The sequence below is a fragment of the Vulpes lagopus genome, chromosome 11, assembly GCF_018345385.1.
Source record: "Vulpes lagopus strain Blue_001 chromosome 11, ASM1834538v1, whole genome shotgun sequence".
Classification (NCBI taxonomy): domain Eukaryota; kingdom Metazoa; phylum Chordata; class Mammalia; order Carnivora; family Canidae; genus Vulpes; species Vulpes lagopus.
In genome coordinates, this window is record NC_054834.1 from 65,370,968 (window position 1) to 65,390,126 (window position 19,159).

General features: G+C 41.1%; 1 long non-coding RNA gene across 1 annotated transcript in view; it reads right to left on the bottom strand.

Moving 5' to 3' along the window:
- The window catches only part of LOC121471932, a 90,058-nt gene that overhangs the window by 42,415 nt on the left and 28,484 nt on the right, over positions 1 to 19,159 (bottom strand). The gene's annotated exons all lie outside the window — the stretch shown is intronic.

The window sequence follows — 19,159 nt, forward strand, 5'->3', positions numbered from 1 at the left end:
AATTTTTAAAGGCCTGAGGGAAAACCCTCCCTCAATTATGGAACACTTCCAATGTATCTGAGCAGAGTTGGAAATGTGTATGTAATATCCTGATGGGAGTCTTTTCTCCAAGTCCAAAGCTGCTTAGGCAAGTTGGTCCAGAAACACTCCCCAGCTGTAGCTAAATTCCAAAAATTAAATGGCTCATATTCTATTTTCAAATCACTGTTTCACTGTGGGCTTCTATTGCTCCAGTCTATTCAAATAACACCACACTGATTTGAAAGAAGGCAATGTTTTATCTATTTCATTTATAAAGTCAATAAATTTATTCTGAGCCAATATGTGCCAGGTGCTAAAGATTCGATGGTGTATAAGCACTATCCCTTCCATTAAGGAGCTTCAGGTTTTGGGATGGCTGGGTGGCTCAGTGGTTGGGTGCCTCCTTTCAGCCCAGGGCATGATCCTGGGGTCCCGGGATCAAGTCCCATGTCCGGCTCCCTGCATGGAGCCTGCTTCTCCCTCTGCCTGTGTCTCTGCCCCTCTCTCTGTGTCTCTCATGAATAAATAAATAAAATCTTTTAAAAAAGGAGCTTCAGTTTTTAACTCCTACAGTGTCTCTGCAATTCCATTATAGTACTAATGAGAGCTTCTTTCTGTTGGTGCATTAGTTTTTTTTTTTTTTTTACAACTTGTAAATAATAGGTCTGAGAATCAAGACCATTTAATCAGGGAGTCCCATTTATGCCTTCCTACCTTGTGAGAAGCGCAGACTCTTCTGTCTGTAGCATTCCAGCTGTTCTCTCTTTAAATCTCAGGTTGAATTTATAGGTTTTCAGGATGATTTGAAAGTTACCTAGATAAGTTGGTGGGGACAGGTGACTTGGGGACCCTACTCCTCCACCATCTTGCTCCACCCTCCCCCAAGAAGTCCCATTTATGGAGGCAACAGCGCTCTCTGATCATGTTTGAGACTTGATATTCCTTTTTTTTTTTTTTTGAGACTTGATATTTCTTAAAGATGGACAGATTTCTGTTTGTGGTACTTCAGAGTAAGGGCTAGCACACTATGGCCTGTGGGTCATATATGCTGCCTGTTTTATAAATAAAATTTTATTGGAATACGGCCACACTCATCTACTTGCAAATTAACTATGATTGCTTTCATGCTACAACAGTGGAGCTGAGTGGTTGCGATGGAGACTGTGAGACCCAAAAAGGCCTAAAATACTGTTTCTGGTCATTTATAGAAGATGTTTGCTGACCATTGGTCCATAATATAAATTTAAATAGTCTTCTTCTTGATTGCTGTCTTTGGCCAGGATCACAGGTCAGTCCAAGACCAGGGGGTTCAGTCTGAGGCTCTTGAAGATCACAGTTCCATAAATTCTTTCACTGGGCTTTCCTCCTTCTATCTGACCTCAAGGATCGCTTTCCTTCTCAGTTCCAGGAGAAGACCAAGAAAATTTGCACATTTGAATGGTCAGAGTTTCCAATCACCCAGTTCACGCTTCTCCACCCAATGTACCCTTTGTGATGCCTGCACAGCAATTTGACTCCATTAGTGAGAGTCTCTAACCAGACAGCCTCAGCTCTCATTAATTCAATGAACAGACCCTACATTGTCTTTTTTTTTTTTTTTAAGATTTTAATCATGAGAGACACACGGGGGGCGGGGAGGAGGTGGTGGTGCGGGGCAGAGACACAGGCAGAAGCAGGCTCCCTGCAGGGAGCCCGATGTGGGTCTTGATCCTGGGACCCTGGGATCATGCCCTGAACCGAAGGCAGACACTCAACAGCTGAGCCACCCAGGCATCCACCTACATTCTGTCTTTGATGCTAGGCCAGCCTAGTCTCCCCTAGGTCTTGGGGAGGTGATGGGAGGTATTTGATTCAATTTGTCAATTAAATTCACAAGGACAAGACCTCAAACTCAGACTTTTTGGCATCATCTACAAAAGAACTTACACCTAGAGTCACTGTGCTATGCTGGAGGATTGCAGTTGATACTAGACTATGTCACTTAGAGTCTATTTTGAATTGATATTGCTTTAGAACTTCATTATAATTTGTGAATAACATTATAAATCTAATTTTCTTTTGGGGGGTAAAAACATTCATTTGTTAAATCCAAACATTTTAAATATGCCACATTTGTATTATACTGCTTTAGGCCTGTTTTATATTTCTCTTTATCAGGAAGTACAAAAAAAAATTCTGGGGACACCTGGGTGCCTCAGCAGTTAAGCGTCTGCCTTCGGCTCTGGGTATGATCCTGGAGTCCCAGGACTGAGTCCCACGTCGGGCTCCCTGCATGGAGCCTGCTTCTCTCTCTGCCTATCTCTCTGCCTCTCTCTCTCTCTCTCTCTCTCTCTCTCTCTGTCTCATGAATAAATAAATAAAATCTTTTTTAAAAAATATTCTGAGCTTCTTTTGACTTCCACAAACCCTAATGCCTCAATCAGATAATTCTGATCAATAAAGGCATGCCAAAAGTGGCCGCTTTCCTAACAACATCCCCGAGTTTGGCCATAGTTAGGTATGTTTTACTTCCTGTCTTGTCCCACATTATTTGTACATTTCAGGATCCATGTAGGCCAATGAGGAGGAATTCCTGTAATTATTCCCTCTTCTGCACTCCTTCCTACAAAAGGGAAGAAAGATTAGTCTGGAGCAGAGCTTATTTTAAAATCTTAGACGTGGAGGAGGGGGGGTGCCTGGCTGGCTCAGTCTGTGGAGAGTAGAACTCTTGATCTTGGGGTTGTGAGTTCAAGCCCTTGCTGGTGGATGTAAGATCACTTAAAAATAATATTGAAAATTAAATAAAATCTAAAAATAAAAAACTTAGACACGGGGCAACCCCAGAACTGTCTACTGCATCGATGGAACTAAAACTCATACTCGCCCCTCACACACAGCTATAACCCCAGGTCTGCACACACTCAAATGTCATTAAAAAATGAGCAACCAGCAGAATTGTCTGCCTATCACCTATTTAACTGCCCAGCGCTGCCAACAAAGCTGACGTTAACATATATGTGTATGTTTTCATATATATACATATATATTCATATATATACATATATATACATATGTTTTATATATATACACACATATAATATATATAACTATTCACACATAACAATTTGAATTAATGCTAATTTCTGAAAGTTTGCTTCTAGTTACATGTGATAGAGATGAAAGTTACTGCATCTTTATATGATCTGGTAAGACTAGGTGTCTAGGGACGCCTGGGTGGTTCAGTGGTTGAGTGTCTGCCTTTGGCTCAGGTCGTGATCCCAGAGTCCTAGGATCAAGTCTCACATCCGGCTCCCTGCAGGGAGCTTGCTTCTCCCTCTGCCTAAGTCTCTGCCTCTCTCTCTCTGTCTTTCATGAATAAATAAATAAAATCTTGGGCAGCCCCAGTGGCGCAGCAGTTTAGCACCGCCTGCAACCTGGGGTGTGATCCTGGAGACCGAGGATCGAGTCCCACATCGGGCTCCCTGAATGGAGCCTGCTTCTCCCTCTCCCTCTGCCTGTGTCTTTGCCTCTCTCTGTGTCTATGAATAAATAAATAAAATCTTTTAAAAATAAATAAATAAATAAATAAAATCTTTTTAAAAAAAGGAGTCTAAGGGGGTTGGGGCATTTGTTCATTTAATAAGCCTTTATTAAGATGTCTGGATGCCCAACTCCTTTAAGCAGTAACTAATCTGCTCAGCTATATATGGCAACCTTAGAGGCAGAAAACTCAAAGATGCCCTTGAGGAGCCCATCTGGTCAGGGAAAGAATATGGAAACACGTATGATATCATATTAGTAACATAATAAAGTGATGTTCAAATATTATGGGAGGAAGCAATGAGGGAGAAGTGATCATGGATGAGGAGGTATGAAAAACAGGGGGCCAGTTTAGGGAAGACTGAATATGCTTGGGCAGAAGGGGAAAGAGCTTTATTGCTCTGCACCAGTGGTTCCCAAGCCTAGAGGGTCATCTGAATGCCTTGAGGAGCACTTCATTATTCAGCCATTAAAAAAAATGAGGAAATCGGGGTTCCTGGGTGGCACAGTCAGTTGGGTGCCTGACTCTTGGTTTCAGCTCAGATTGTGATCTTGGGGTCGTGAGATGGAAGTTCTACTCAGGCTCCAAGCTCAGCACGAAGTCTGCTTGAGATTTTCTCCCCCTGCTCCCTCCAATCCACACTCACCACATTCTCTCTCTCTCAAGTAAATAAATCGTTAGGGGCACCTGGGTGGCTCAGTTGGTTAAGCATCTGCCTTCAGCTCTCCCAGGTCATGATGCCTGGGTCCTGGGATAGAGTCCAAGACGGTTCCCTGCTCAGTAGGGAGCCTTTTTCTCCCTCTCCCTCTGCCCCTCCCCCTGCTTGTGTGCTCTCTTGCTCTCTCTCAAATAATCTTTAAATAATCGTTAATCTCAAATATTTAAAAATAAATAATTTTTTTTCTAAAAATGAGAAAATTCTGCCTCTTGCAACAACATGGGCATTATGCTAAGTCAAATGAGTCAAACAAAGAAAAACGAATACTAAATTATCTCACTGATATGTGGGAACCTAAAGAAAAGAAAGAAACTGAACTCATAGGAAAAGAAATCAGATTTGAGGTTATGAGGGGCTGAGAGGAGACAGGACAAAGGTGATCAAAAAGCACAAACTCCTAACTCTGGGAAACGAACAAGGGGTGGTGGAAAGGGAGGTGGGCGGGGGGATGGGGTGACTGGGCGACAGGCACTGAGAGGGGCACTTGACAGGATGAGCACTGGGTGATATGCTATGTGTTGGCAAATTGAACTCCAATAAAAAAAAAAAGAAAGAAAGAAAGAAACCAGCTCATAGGAAAAGAAATAAGATTTGAGGTTATGAGGGGCTGAGGGGAGACAGGACAAAGGTGGTCAAAAGGCACAAGCTTCTAGTTATAAGATAAATAAGTGCTGGGGATGTAATGTACAACAGGATGACTATAGTTAACACTACTATATGCTATACAGGAAAGTTAAGGGACAAATCCTAAGAGTTCTCATCACGAGAGAATATATATATGCATATACTTGTATCTATATGAAATGAGAATTACTAATGGGGTGGGTGGGGAGGGGTTGTGGGGCTGGGACCTTGCTTCCCCTCCACCCCCCTCCCCTGGTCCCCTATCCCTGGGGCTGTTTGTTAAAAAAGAGTAATAAAAGGATTAAAAAAAAAAGAAATGAGAATTACTAACTAAACTTACTGTGGGCAATCATTTCACAGTATAAGTTAGATCATTATGCTGTAAACTTAAAATTGTAAGTGCTATATGTCAATTATATCTCAATAAAACTGAAAGAAAAGCAATGACTTAAAACTAAAAATGAGGGGCACGTGGATGGCTCAGTCGGTTAAGTATCTGACTCTTGATTTCAGCTGAGGTCATGATCTCAGGGTCCTAAGATCAAGACCCCTGTCCAGTTCTGCACTCAGTGCAGAGTCTGCTTGAGATTCTCTCTCTCCCTCTCCTTCTGCCTCTCCCCCTGCTCATGTGCTCTCTCTCCCTCTCTTCTCCCCCTCAAATAAATAAAGAAAATCTTGGGCAGCCTGGGTGGCTCAGCGGTTTAGCACCACCTTCAGCCCAGGGTGTGATCCTGGAGACCCAGGATCGACTACCACCTTGGGCTCCCTGCATGGAGGCTGCTTCTCCCTCTGTCTCTGTCTCTCTCTGTGTCTCTTATGAATAAGTAAGTAAAAATCTTAAAAAAAAAAAAAAAAAAAAAACTAAAGATGACGGGCACCTGCCTGACTTTGTTGGTGGAGCATCTGCCTCTTGATCTCAGAGTTGTGAGTCAGAGCCCCACACTGGGCATCCAGATTACATTTTTGACAAACTAAAAATGAGAAAAGAGAAAGGAAATTACCCTTCACACCCACCCACCTGGGGGGAGCCTAAGCATCAGCCATGTACTAAGTTCCCCCAGGTGATTCCAATGCTTTGCTGGTTAGGAACCACAGGTGTGAACCAAGCCCCCACCCAGCACCCAGTTTCTTGTGGTGAAATTGTATTGTTCAGAACTTTCTCCCTACAATAAAAGGGAAACGAAAGTTCTGTGGTCACTAGAACTGACTGCCCAGGTGAAATTTCAGTTCTGCTTTAGAAAGAGAAAAGCACCTGAGGCCTTAGGTGACCCATCCACCTAATGGGCAAGCTACACAGGATGTATAAGAACTTTCCACCCACCAATGCAGCAGCTACAGGGATCCGCCGAGAAAGAAGAGGCAGCCTGTCCAAGAAAGTAACCTTTGGGTAGGAATCCTGATGAGGAACCTGTCCTGGTGTCTGTGAACTTGACTGTGATGCCACACCCACTGAAGGACTCTTCCTTCCTGACTTCCTTGGTTTTGGCCTGGGTTGTGACCTGTGAATTTGGGAAATTCAGTGCTGGCTACCCGGTTAGAAGATGAAGCATATTTCTAGGACACCAACAAGGCAAGCATACACACGTACATACACATGCACACACACACATGTATACACATACACACACACACATGCATGCATATGTGCACACACACCACAAAATAAAGTGGGAAAAGTTTGGTTTTTTAAAAAAGTTCTGATGCTATTGTAGGAAAAAATATTTTCCCTTAGGTTTATTTATTATATATTGTTCTTAATTCAAATCATTTGTTGGAATAGAGATGCACCACAATTTTGCCTTTTTTTAATTAACAAACTTTACTTTTAAATAAAAAGTTGTTGGGTTTTGTTTTGTTTTTTTAATTTATTTGAAAGAGTGAGTACAAGGTAGGGGAGAGGCAGAGGGAGAGGTAGAAACAGACTCCCCCCACTGGGCAGGAAGCCCAATGCGGGGCTCAATCCCAGGACCCTGGGATCATGACCTGAGCCAAAGGCAGATGCTCAACTGACTGAGCCACCCACACACCCCTAAACTGTACTTTTTAGAGCAGTTTTAGGTTCACAGCACAAGTGAATGGAAAGTACAGAGTTCTCATATACCCCAGTCCTCATATAAGCTTAACTTCCCGCACAATCAACATCCCCCACCAGAGGGGTACATTTGTTACAATCTACAAACCTACAACATCATCACCCAAAATCCATACTTTCCTTTTGGCTCACTCTTGGCGTTGTACACCTCTGACAACGCCAATGGACAGCTATATGATGACACATATCCACCATGTAGTATTGTACAGAAGAGTTTACTACCTTCAAAATCCTCTGTGCTCTGCCTACACATCCCCATCCGCATGACCCCTAGCAACCTTTAATATCTTTACCAAAGTTTTGCCTTTCCCAGAATGTCATGTAGTTGGAATCATATATCAGGTTGCCTTTTCAGATTGGTTTCTTTTATCTAGTAACATGGATTTAAGTTTCCTCCATGTCTTTTCATGGCTTGATGGCTCATTTCTTTTAAGTAATAATATTCCATTGTCTGGATGGACCATAGCTTATTTATCCATTCATCTAATGAAGGACATCTCGGTTGCTTCTGAGTTCTGACAATTATGAAAAAGCTGTTACAAACATCCATATGCAGGTTCTTGTGTAGACATAAGTTTTCCACTCATTTGGGTAAATACTATGGAGCATGGTTGCTGGATCATATAGTAAAAGTACATTCAGTTTTGTAAGAAAATGCAAACTGGGGACACCTGGGCAGCTCAGGGGGTGAGCAGCTGCCTTTGGCTTGGGTCCTGATCCCAGGATCCAGGATCCAGTCCTGCATCAGGCTCCCTGCAGGGAGCCTGCTTCTCCCTCTGCCTATTCTCTCTCTCTCTCTCTGTGTCTCTCATGAATAAATAAATAAATCTTTAAAAAAGAAAATGCAAACTGTCTTTCAAAGTGACTGTTATCAATTTTGCATTTCCACTGGCAATGAATGAGCTGTTGCTCCGCATCCTCACCAGCATCTGGTGCTTGTCAGTATTGGGGATTTGGGTCCTTCTAATAGGTGTGTGATGGTAACTCATTGTGTGTGTGTGTGTGTGTGTGTGTTTTTAAGATTTTATTTGTTTATTCATGAGAGACACAGAGAGGCAGAGACACAGGCAGAGGGAGAAGCAGGCACCCTGGAAGGAGCCCGATATGGACTCAATCCCGGATCCCGGGATCATGCCTTGAGCTGAAGGCAGACGCTCAACCACTGCGCCACTCAGATGTCCCTAAATTTGTACATTTCTGATAGAATGTTGTTAGAAACGCCAACTATAATAATCTATTTATAATAGATTATAAATATATATAATAGATTATAATCTATTTATTTATATAAATAATCTATTTCTCCTTGCAGTTCTATCAATTTTGCCTTGCATATTTTGATGCTCTGTTATTAGGTGCATACACATTAAGGATCTCGTGTCTTCTTAGATGTTGACCCGTTTCTCGTTATGTAATCCCTTTCTTTATCTCATGTTTCCTTGGTCTGAAACCTGATCTGTCTGAAATTAATGTAGCCTCTCCCACTTTCTCGTATCAATGTTAACATGATCTTTCTCCATCCCTTTGCCTTTAATCTATATGTGTCTTTATATGTAAAATGGATTTCTTATAGACAAAATAGTCTTGTTTTTTGATCCCCTCTGACCATCTCTGTTTTAATTAGTATATTTAGACCATTGATGTTTAAGGTGATTATTGATATGTTTGAATATCTGCCATATTTATTATTGTTGTCTATTTGTTACTCTTGTTCTTATTCCTGTTTTTTCTTCCATACTTCTTCTGCCTTCTGTGGTTTTAATTGAACACTGTATGATTGTATTTTCTCTCTTTTCTACTAAGCATATCAGTTATACTTTTTAAAACTTTTTGTAGTCATTTTCCTGGAGTTTCCAATATACATTTGTGACTAACCCAAGTCCACTCTCCAACAGCACCATACCATTTCAGAGGTAGTGCAAGTACCTTATCATAACCAAATATTCCTAATTCTTCCCTCCCATCTCTTGTATCATTGCTGTTGTTCATGTCACTATACATGAGCATATATACATGCAGAAGCATACATAATCAAAAATGCTGCTATCATTTTGAACAAGCTGTTATCCAGTAAGTCAATTAAGAACCATAAAAATGAAAGTATTTATTTCACCTTCACTTATCATTCCCCAGTGCTTTTCCTTTCTTTGTATGGATTGAAGATTCTGACCTTTATCATTTTCCTTCTCTCTAAAGAACATGTAACAACAAATCCTCTCAATTTTTGCTTGTGTGAGAAAGTCTTTATTTCTCCTTCACTTTTAAGCATAATTTTTGCAGGGTACACAATTCTAGGGTGGTGGCAATTTTTTTCTCAATGCTTTGTTTTTTTTAAGACTTATTTATTTTAGAGAAAGTGAGAGAGAGCATGTGAGGTGAGCAGGGGGAGGGGCAAAGGGAGAGGGAGAGAAAGAGAAGCAGACTCCCTACTGAGCAGGGGGCCTGATCCCAGGACACTGAGGTCATGACCTGAGCTGAAATCACTGAGCCACCCAGACACCCCTCTCTCAAAACACTTTAAATACTTCACTCTTTTTATTTGCATGACTTGTGAGAAGTCAGATGTAATTTTTATCTTCGTTCCTCTTTATTCTTTTTTTAAAAGATTTTATTTAGTTATTCATGAGAGAATCACAGAGATAGGCAGAGACATAGGCAGAGGGAGAAGCAGGCTCCCTGTGGGTAGCCCGATGTGGGACTTGATCCCAGGACCCTGGGATCACAACCTGAGTCAAAAGCAGATGTTCAACCACTGAGCCACCCTGGCATCCCTCTTCGCTCCTCTTTATTATTATTTTTTTTTTAGATTTTATTTATTTATTCATGAGAGACACAGAGAGAAAGAGGCAGAGAACAGGCAGGAGAAGCAGGCGCCATGCAGGGAGCCCAACGCAGGACTCGATCCTGGGAACTCCAGGATCATGCCCTGGGCCAAAGGCAGGCACTAAACTGCTGAGCCACCCAGGGATCCCCATTCCTCTTTAGATAAGGGTTTTGTTTTGTTTTCCTTCTGGCTTCTTTCAAGATTTTTTCTTTATCTTTGATTCTCTGATGTTTGAATATGATATACCTAGGTGTAGTTTTTTTGGTCATTTATCTTGCTTGTGTGGGTAGGAGTCTGACATAAATTTAGGGAAATTCTCAATCATCATTGCTTTAAATATTGCTTCCATTCCTTTTGCTCTGTTCCTTCTAATATTCCCATTACATATATGTTAAATCTTTTATAATTGTCCCGCAGTTCTTGGATATTCTATTCCGGATTTGTTTTCTTGGGTTGTTGTTTTTTTTTTTTTTTTCCTTCCCTAGTTTTTTTTCTCTCTGCTTTTCAGTTTTGGAAGTTTCTATTGTCATATCCTCAGGCTCAGAGATTCTTTCTTTCCTCAGCCATGTCGTGTCTACTAATGAGCCCATCAGAGACATCCTTCATTTCTGTTCCAATGTTTTCTTGATTGCTAGCCTTTCATTTCATTCTTTCTTAGAATTTTTATTTCTGTTTACATTATCTGTCTGTTCTTGCGTGTTGTATACTTTTGCCATTAAAGGCATATTAATCATGGCTTTTAAAAATTCCTGGTCTGATAATTCCAACATTCCTACCCTATCTGCTTCTGGTTCTGTTGTTTATTCAGTCTCTTCAAACTGTGTTTTTTGCCTGTTAGTATGCTTGTAATTTTTGTTGTTGAAAGGCAAGCATGATGGGATTGCAAAAAATAGGCACTTAGTAATGTGGTCGTAAGGTGTAGATGGCAGGGACACAGTCTATAATCCCACAATTAGGTCTCAGTCTTTTGGTGAGCCTGTGCCCATGGACTGTGAACTTCACCAGTGCTTCTCAACTCCTCCCCCCCCATTATAGGTGGGACAGGATGGCTGGAAGGACTGGGATTATGTATTTCCCTTCCCCCCAGACAGTTAGGTTAGGCTCTGATAAAACCCCAGCAGGTTAAGCTCTAGTAAACTAGTTTCTCCTGAGCAGGCCCTCATTTGAGAACAACAAAATGCAGGATGCCTGGGTGGCTCATTGAGTTAAGCGGCTGCCTTTGGCTCAGGTCATGATCTCAGGATTCTGGGATGGAGCAGACTCATATCGGGCTCCCTGCTCAGCGGGGAGCCTGCCTCTCCCTCTTCCTCTACCTCTCCCCTCTGCTCGTGCACGTGTTCTTTCTCTCTCTCAAATAAATAAATAAATACAATCTTTTTAAAAATAAAAATTTAAAAAAAGAACAACAGAATGCTCTGACATATTTCAAAATGACTCCTTTTTTCTCCTTCATCTGCCAAAAGTATGAGTACTTTTCTCCAATATTTACTGAGAGGACCTTATAGAGCTCCTGAAGGTAAAACTCACAAAAACAGCCCCCACCTCCTCCATGAATGGGTCTCCCTAGAGTTTTTAACTCTGAGAGCTGACCACGCTGAGCCTCCAGCAATTTGTCCACTACAGTTCAGATTTTTCTACTCTGGCACTGCTTCCCAAGGCAGGCTCTGCTCCTGTAAGTTGTGATTCTCTGTATCTACCTATCTGTCTTCCCAATTCTCGGAATAGCAGTTTGCTCTGTGACCTTAATTCCTTGACACATCTAAGAAAAGTTGTTGATTTCTCAGTTTGTTCAGCTTTTTACTTGCTGTTAGGACTGGCAATTTCTAAGCTCCTTACATGCTGGACTTGGAAACTACAAGTCCCCCACTATAATTTTTTTCAATATTGAGGTTCTCCTAAAGGTCTTACTCTGCTCCAGGAGAACTGAATTTCAGTTAACATTTGTCAAGCACCATCTACCAGCCAGATGTCTGGCAAATACTTTCATACTCCTATCCCCTTAAGTCCTCACAACAGCCCTGAGAAGTGGGGATTAAAACTATCCCCATTTTACAGATGAGGAAGTGGGAACTGGAAAAATTTTAACCACTTGACATAATTACACAAGTGGAAAGCAGGGATAATATTAAAAACCAGGTCTACCTCTAACTCCAAGGCTGGGGACTTAGCTTTAGAAAAGGAAAAGTCTCAAAATGATTTTCTGCTCCTCTTCCTCTTCTCTCTGGAACCTTCACTCATGTTTGGGTTGGTACGGAGGTGGGGACATTGGGAAAGCTGAATCAATGTCATAGCAGAGGCTTAAGCAACTATATGGCAAATGCAGTTCAAGTTCATTCTGACCTCCCAAAATATACTCCCAGAATGAGTGGACAACTGTCACTGTCCCAATTTCAGCAAGCATTTCTTCCATTTTTTACTATATAGACCAGCAGGGGGTTTTTTTTCTAAGATTTTATTTATTTATTCATGAGAGACACAGAGAGAGAGGCAGACACAGGCAGAGGGCGAAGCAGGCTCCATGCAGGAAGCCTGATACGGGACTCGATCCCGGGACTCCAGGATCACACCCCGAGCCAAAGGCAGATGGTTAACTGCTGACCCACCAAGTGTCCCTAGACCTGCAGTTCTTAACCAGGGTCTACAGATTCCTCATGGGTCCTCAGAGCCCTCAAGAGGTTTGTGAATCTCTGAAAAAAAAATCGTATTCCATTTTGTAGGTGTGAGGAAATAGGAATTCTTCGAGGAGAGGGTTTTTCTCTTTCATTAAATACTCAAAAAGTACTCCGATGCAAATGAGGTTAAAAAATAACCCATACAGGCTTTGTCCAAGAAGAGTTTGTTTTTAAATTGTCTAACTCCAGACCAGGGAGAGGACCAGATACAAGCAAGGAATGCAGCAATTCGTATCAGGAAATAATAATCACACTAATACTTAGGTAATTACTTTTTTCCTCTGTGCTGATAGAGACATAGATCTGGCTTTGGTGAAACCAGAAAAAAGAAACCCCAACAATTTGTGCTGAGACCAAGAGGATGCATCTGTTTCCTGAATCAACCAGATCAAATGAGCACTGCATCAAACGCCGCCTGTGCTGAGACTTTATTTTCTTCCAAAGAAAGATGAAGCACTTACACTCAAAGGGGGTGTGGGGGGGGATATGCGAAGCCAAAGGAAAATATAATCTCTACTTTGGGGTAATGCCAATAGATTTCTTGACATGGTGCCTTCTCCAAACTAAATTTCACTCCTAACAGGTACCATTTCTAAAGTGCCTGTAAAGTAACTCTTTTGTCTAAGATCTTTATACAATGGAGGCTTTGGCTCCCTCTGATTTATTTCAGCCAGTGCTACGTTGTATATTTGCCCCCCACTCCTGCATCTTCCCCACTCTTCTTCATACCTGTCATGATCCAGGCATGCTTAACTTTTTTTTTTTTTTTAGATTTTTGTTTATTTATTTCAGAGAGAAACTGCACGAGCAGGAGGGGCAGTGGGAGAGCAAAAGAGAGAGAATCTCAGCAGACTCCACACTGAGCTTGGAGCCTGACCCAGGGCTCAATCCTGACCTGGGCTGAAACCAGGAATTAGACACGTTACTGACTGCACCACCCTAGGCGCCCCCAGGCATACTTAATTCTTCGCCAGGTTTTCAACTGCCTCTGCACCTTTGCATTTGCTCTTCCCTCTACTTGAAATGCACTTCAACCCTCTTGTCACTCTGGCTATCTCCTCCCCAGCCTATGGAACGTGTCTCCTAGAGAGTTTTCTTCAACCCCTTAGGAGGAACTGTCTACCCTTGATAGCTCCATTATTATGGTTACATTTCTCCTAGCACCCAGTGCACCATTCCATTTGAAGCTCCTTGAGGGCAGGAGCCACGTCTTGCACCTGGGACCTCAAAGTGCAACTTACATGTAATAAGCTTTTACTGAATATGTGTAGAATGAATGAGTAATTAATTTCCCACCAGTGCCTAAGTAAGAGGCATTAATAGACCCTTGTGTAAATATCCTGCTGTTGAAAGTAATAGAAATACTGTTCTCTCTCTTTTTTTTTTTTTTTTTCCCTCTTGGATCCTGGGCGTTTTACAAATACTGACCTTTCAATATCAAAAAGCTCAATTTGGGCAGCCCCGGTGGCTTAGCAGTTTAGCTCTGCCTTCAGCCTAGGGTGTGTTCCTGGAGTCCTGGGATAGAGTCCCATGTCAGGCTCCCTGCATGGAGCCTGCTTCTCCCTCTGCCTGTGTCTCTGCCTCTCTCTGTGGGTCTCTCATGAATAAATATATAAAATCTTTAAAAACAAAAAGCTCAACTTAACACCCCCACCCATATCAGAGATGCTGTAAGATAAAAAGAAATGATTGAATAATCTGACACATAAGAAAACATTATATAAGACAAAAGAAAAGTTTTGGATTTTAGTCTCAAAAATATCTGTTTTCTTTTTTTCTGAGGACATTACTGTAATGTTCAGGGTAAATGGCCACCAATAACCATTTCTTTAAATCTGCTCCATGTGACATATAAATTCCTTTAAGTATCTGGTTTTCTAAGAGGCTGAATCAGGGCTGCTTATTTAGTCATAATGATATTCAGCTCTAAGTTTGAGAAATGTGCTTGCAAAATAGAACTATATAAAGCATTTAACTTCCTTCCTCTAAGAAAGATAATGTGTGGAGAGAAAAAAGGAAAACGAACCAGTGATCAGTGACTTCAGTAATTACATCTGATTGGGAAGACCTGAGCCTGGTCTCTGATTGCTTAATGTGCTTAAGGCAAATGAAATTAATTGAATCGCAACAAAAAGAAAGACTCCAATCCCAGAAATAGGATTTGAAATAAATCCATATTCTTAAAAGAACAGAATAGCTGCTCTCTTTCCTGGAGGCAGGTAGCTGCATAAAATGACCAGCCGCTGCTAGGCTTCTGATTTTTTCATGCTGAAATGGTATAAGATCATAAGTTTTTAGATTTAGAAGGGACTTTGAAGATCAATCCCTCCAGCTTTCACTTGTACCTATCCTGATTTGACTCATATTGCTGTCATATGCCTGGAGAGCACATAGGTGGAATCCAACCTAAAGGAGGCTTCCTGAGAAGAATGTGGTCCTCTGAATATTTGCTCCAAGGATCATCTGGTCTAAATGCCTTCATTTCTCTCAGAAGGAAAATAATGTCTAAATATAGGCTCCCCACAGACATGTCCATTGCCTTATGATGAACAAAGTATGTTCTCATCACAGTATCTAACTCATTAAAGAATGACCCAACAGCTCTCCAAGGTCACCCAGCTTGTTAATGATGGAACCTGGACCAGAATTCCTGCTGTAATACACTTTCCCCTTTACCATGATACTTCCTGAAAACTATTCCAAAATTCTAAGCAGGAGGGTTTGGTCATATCCAGAGATAATATGGAGACAAGTTAAAAGTTCTGCTGTTTTACAATGAATTCACAAATCCCTTCATGAAGCAGGCACGTTGCACACAGCCCTGAAACAATGAAATGTGAAAGAGGTATCTTAAAGCAGAGGGGAAACTGGTAACATCAAAGTTGGTGGTGTTTTGTCTTATTTTAAAACACTTCTCAAATTTCAGTGTACCTAGAGGCATCTCAGGATCATGGTAAATGCAGGTTCTGATCCACAAGTCTGAGGTGGGGCCTGATATTATGCATTTTTAACATTCTTTCAGGGTTTACCAATGCTTCTGCTCCAGGGTGCACGTTGTGGAAGGAAGAGCATCAGTCTGGGAAGCAGAAGACTTGTATCCACATCTCAGCTGCACATTTATGAGCCATGTAAATTTGGGCAACTCTCACTCCAAGTTTGTATCCTCATCTGAAAAGTGGGGGTTATAACCACATCTCTATATTTATCAAGAGCCTTGAGACTGTCCTCTGCCATTCATTTTCTGGGGCTCTGTCCTAAGCATCTCTGCATATGGGTGTGCAGGGACATTTCAACCATCCAAGGTATTTATCACAGTATTTTTTTTTAATAGTGAAAAACAAGAAGAGACCTAAATAACCAAAACTAGGGAAACATTTTAGTAAGCTAGGATATATCCATTAAGTTGAATATTAAGTAGCCATTTAAAATCATATTTAGAGAGAAGACATAAGAATATGGGAAAATGTTCATGCAATAACATACTGAAGTGTTTTTTGTTTTGTTTTGTTTTCTGTTTTTGTTTTTAAGATTTTATTTTTTTATTCATGAGAGACACAGAAAAAGAGAGAGAGAGGAAGAAACACAGGCAAAGGGAGAAGCAGGCTCCATGCAGGGAGCCTGATGTGGGACTTGATCCCAAGACTCCAGGATCATGCCCTGAGCCAAAGGCAGATTCTCAACTGCTGAGCCACCCAGGTGTCCCACATACTGAAGTTTTTAAGCCAAAACACAAAACTTGTATGTATAGAATAGTCTCTACAATAAATATATGAAACCCTTTCCCTTGCTAACTCATAGGGGCACTGAGAATAAAATGAGAATTGATAACTCACTATATAACTAGGAGGTATTATTATGACTCTTTTCTAATGGCATTGAGAAAATCCAGGTCAGGTCTCATTGCATTCTTTGGCAGCCTGCCCTAATTCTGCAACATAACATTTCCTAGAAGGGCCAGCTCCCATCTGAACATTCCCTGTTAGTAGGAAGAATTCATTCTGACTATGCTCTAAAATATGAATCTAAGGAGCAAAGAATGTGTATTTCCTATGTATGTTGTTACTCTTGAGAAAAAGGAATGAGGGGACAATCCTTCTAAGAATTTTCTGGGTCAAACTGTTTAAAAGATGGGATTTGAAGGGTAGGAGCCTATTTTAAGATCAAACTTGGGCTTGCATCTCAGATTTGTGATTTATTGGTGAGACCCTGAATAACTCAAATACCAGTTTCTCTGAGCTTCAATTTCCAGATCTACAAAACAGCTTTCACAGTATTCATCTCATAAAGTAGTATGAGGATTAAATGAAACAATTCATGGAAAGTGCCTTGTATAGTGTCTGGTACACGGTAGATTCTCAATAAGTCATAGCTAATTGTGGAAGACAGGCCCTGAGGTGGCCCCTATGCTCACACCTTGTGTGGCTATGGGTGGGACATTTGACTTGCTCATAACCAGTAGAATGTGGCAAATGAGATTACAGTTACAATTATATACATAAGGCTCTATCCTGCTAGCACACACCACAGGAGCTTCACTCTCTACTTCTGGCTTGGAAGAAGTGAGCTGCTGTGTTGCAAGAGGGCATTCAGAGGGTTCATACAGCAAGGAATTGTGGGAATTGTCAGCTGCCTCTGGTAGCTAAGAGTGGCCCCTGGCTTACAGCCAGCAAGAAAACGAAGACCTCAGTCATACAACCAAAAGGAAATGAGTTCTACCAACAACCTGAATGATCTTGGAAATTAATTCTTCACTACTGGAGTCTACTGATTACAATGCAGCCCAGCTGCCACCTTGATTACTGCTTGATGAGATCCTGAGCAGAGGATCCAGTGAAGTCATGCCAAACTCTGAACTGTGACATAATACATGTGCTGTCTTAAGCCCCTAGATTTGTAGTAATTAGTTACACAGCAATACAAAATCAACACTCATATAAAGTAGATAACTAACACTTATTTTTTGCCCATTGCAATGAATAAGCTCACCTCTGTCTCGCCAATGTTTATTGAGCACCCACTATTCTGTTGGAGCTGAATCTTTGAATAGGGACAGAATCTACCAGTGGTGAGCTAAAAGTCAGTAGAGGAGACAGAGAAAACAAACAAACAACAACAACAAAAAACAATAAAGGGCAACAAGTGCTCTGATCAAGAGAGTTAAGTTTCACAATGTGAACAGTTCAGCTAGATCATGAGGGAACTGGCTGAAGTAGAAATTAGGCAGAGAAGAAAAGAAAGGTATTCCTGATAGATGGCCTGGCACAGGTGAAAGCCTGGGCATGAGGCAGTACCCACTGTACCTCAAGAAAATCAAGTGGTTAGCAAGAAATTTTCACCAGGTCAAAGTACCCCTAGATATTTATTATATTATTTATATTATTATAGGGATCCCTGGGTGGCGCAGCGGTTTAGCGCCTGTCTTTGGCCCAGGGTGCGATTCTGGAGACCCGGGATCGAATCCCACATCGGGCTCCCGGTGCATGGAGCCTGCTTCTCCCTCTGCCTGTGTCTCTGCCTCTCTCTCTCTCTCTCTTTCTCTGTGTGACTATCATAAATAAATATATATATTTATATTATTATAATATTATTATAATAAATGAGAATTATAGATTTAGAATATCATCATTTTGTAACCTTAAGTCCCTGATGAAATAATAGATCTAAGCAATCATCACTAATGTCTGCTAAAAGAGAAACCACCAGATGTCAAGTGCTTTTTTTATTGTGGTAATATCACGTAATATTAAATTCACCTTTATTACCCATTTTAAAGTGTACAATTCAGTGGCATTTAGTGCATTCACAATGTTATGCAACCATCAGCACTTTCTAGATCTAGAGTATTTTCATCTCCCCAAAAGGAAACTCCATACCCATTAAGCATTCACTCACCATTCCCCGCCCTCCCCCAGCCTATGGCAACCTGCTAACTTGCTTTCCATCCCTATGAATTTGCCTATTCTGGATATTTCACATTAATGAGAAAATCACACAATATGTGGCCTTTATGTCTGGCTCTGGCTTATCTAATTTAGCATGTTTTCAAGATTCAACCATGCTGTGCAATGCATCATGACTTTATTCCTTTTTATGGCTGGATAATATTCCATTGTATGGATATGCCATGTTTGGGTTATTCATTTACTATTTGATGGACATTTGGGTTATTTCCACCTTTGGGTTATTGTGAATAACACTACAATGAACATTTGTGTGCAAGTGTTTGTTTTCTCACCTGTTTTTACCTCTTTTGAGTCCATACCTAGGAGGAGACATATGCAGGGCCATATGATAATTCTACATTTATCCTATTGAAAAACTGTCAAACTGTTTTTCACTGCCACTGGGCCATTCCCACCAGCAATACATGATGGTTGAAGCTCCCCCATATCCTTGTCAATCCTTAGTTTCAGGTTTCTTTTTGACCATCACAGTGGCGTGAAGTGATACTACCAACTGTCTTTGGTGGAAGTACACCTGTGAAGTATTCTTTACAAAGCTGAACTGACTTAGATGAAGCCCCTAGAGCTGTGGTGTTGGAAAAAAAAAGAAAAGAAAAGAAAACCACCAACCAGTAACTACCAGCCACAAGCAGCTGTTAACACTTGAAATGCAGACTACCAACGCTTCAAGTGCTAATAGCTATGACCTGTGGCTAGTAGTTACTGTTTTTTGCACAGCACAGATG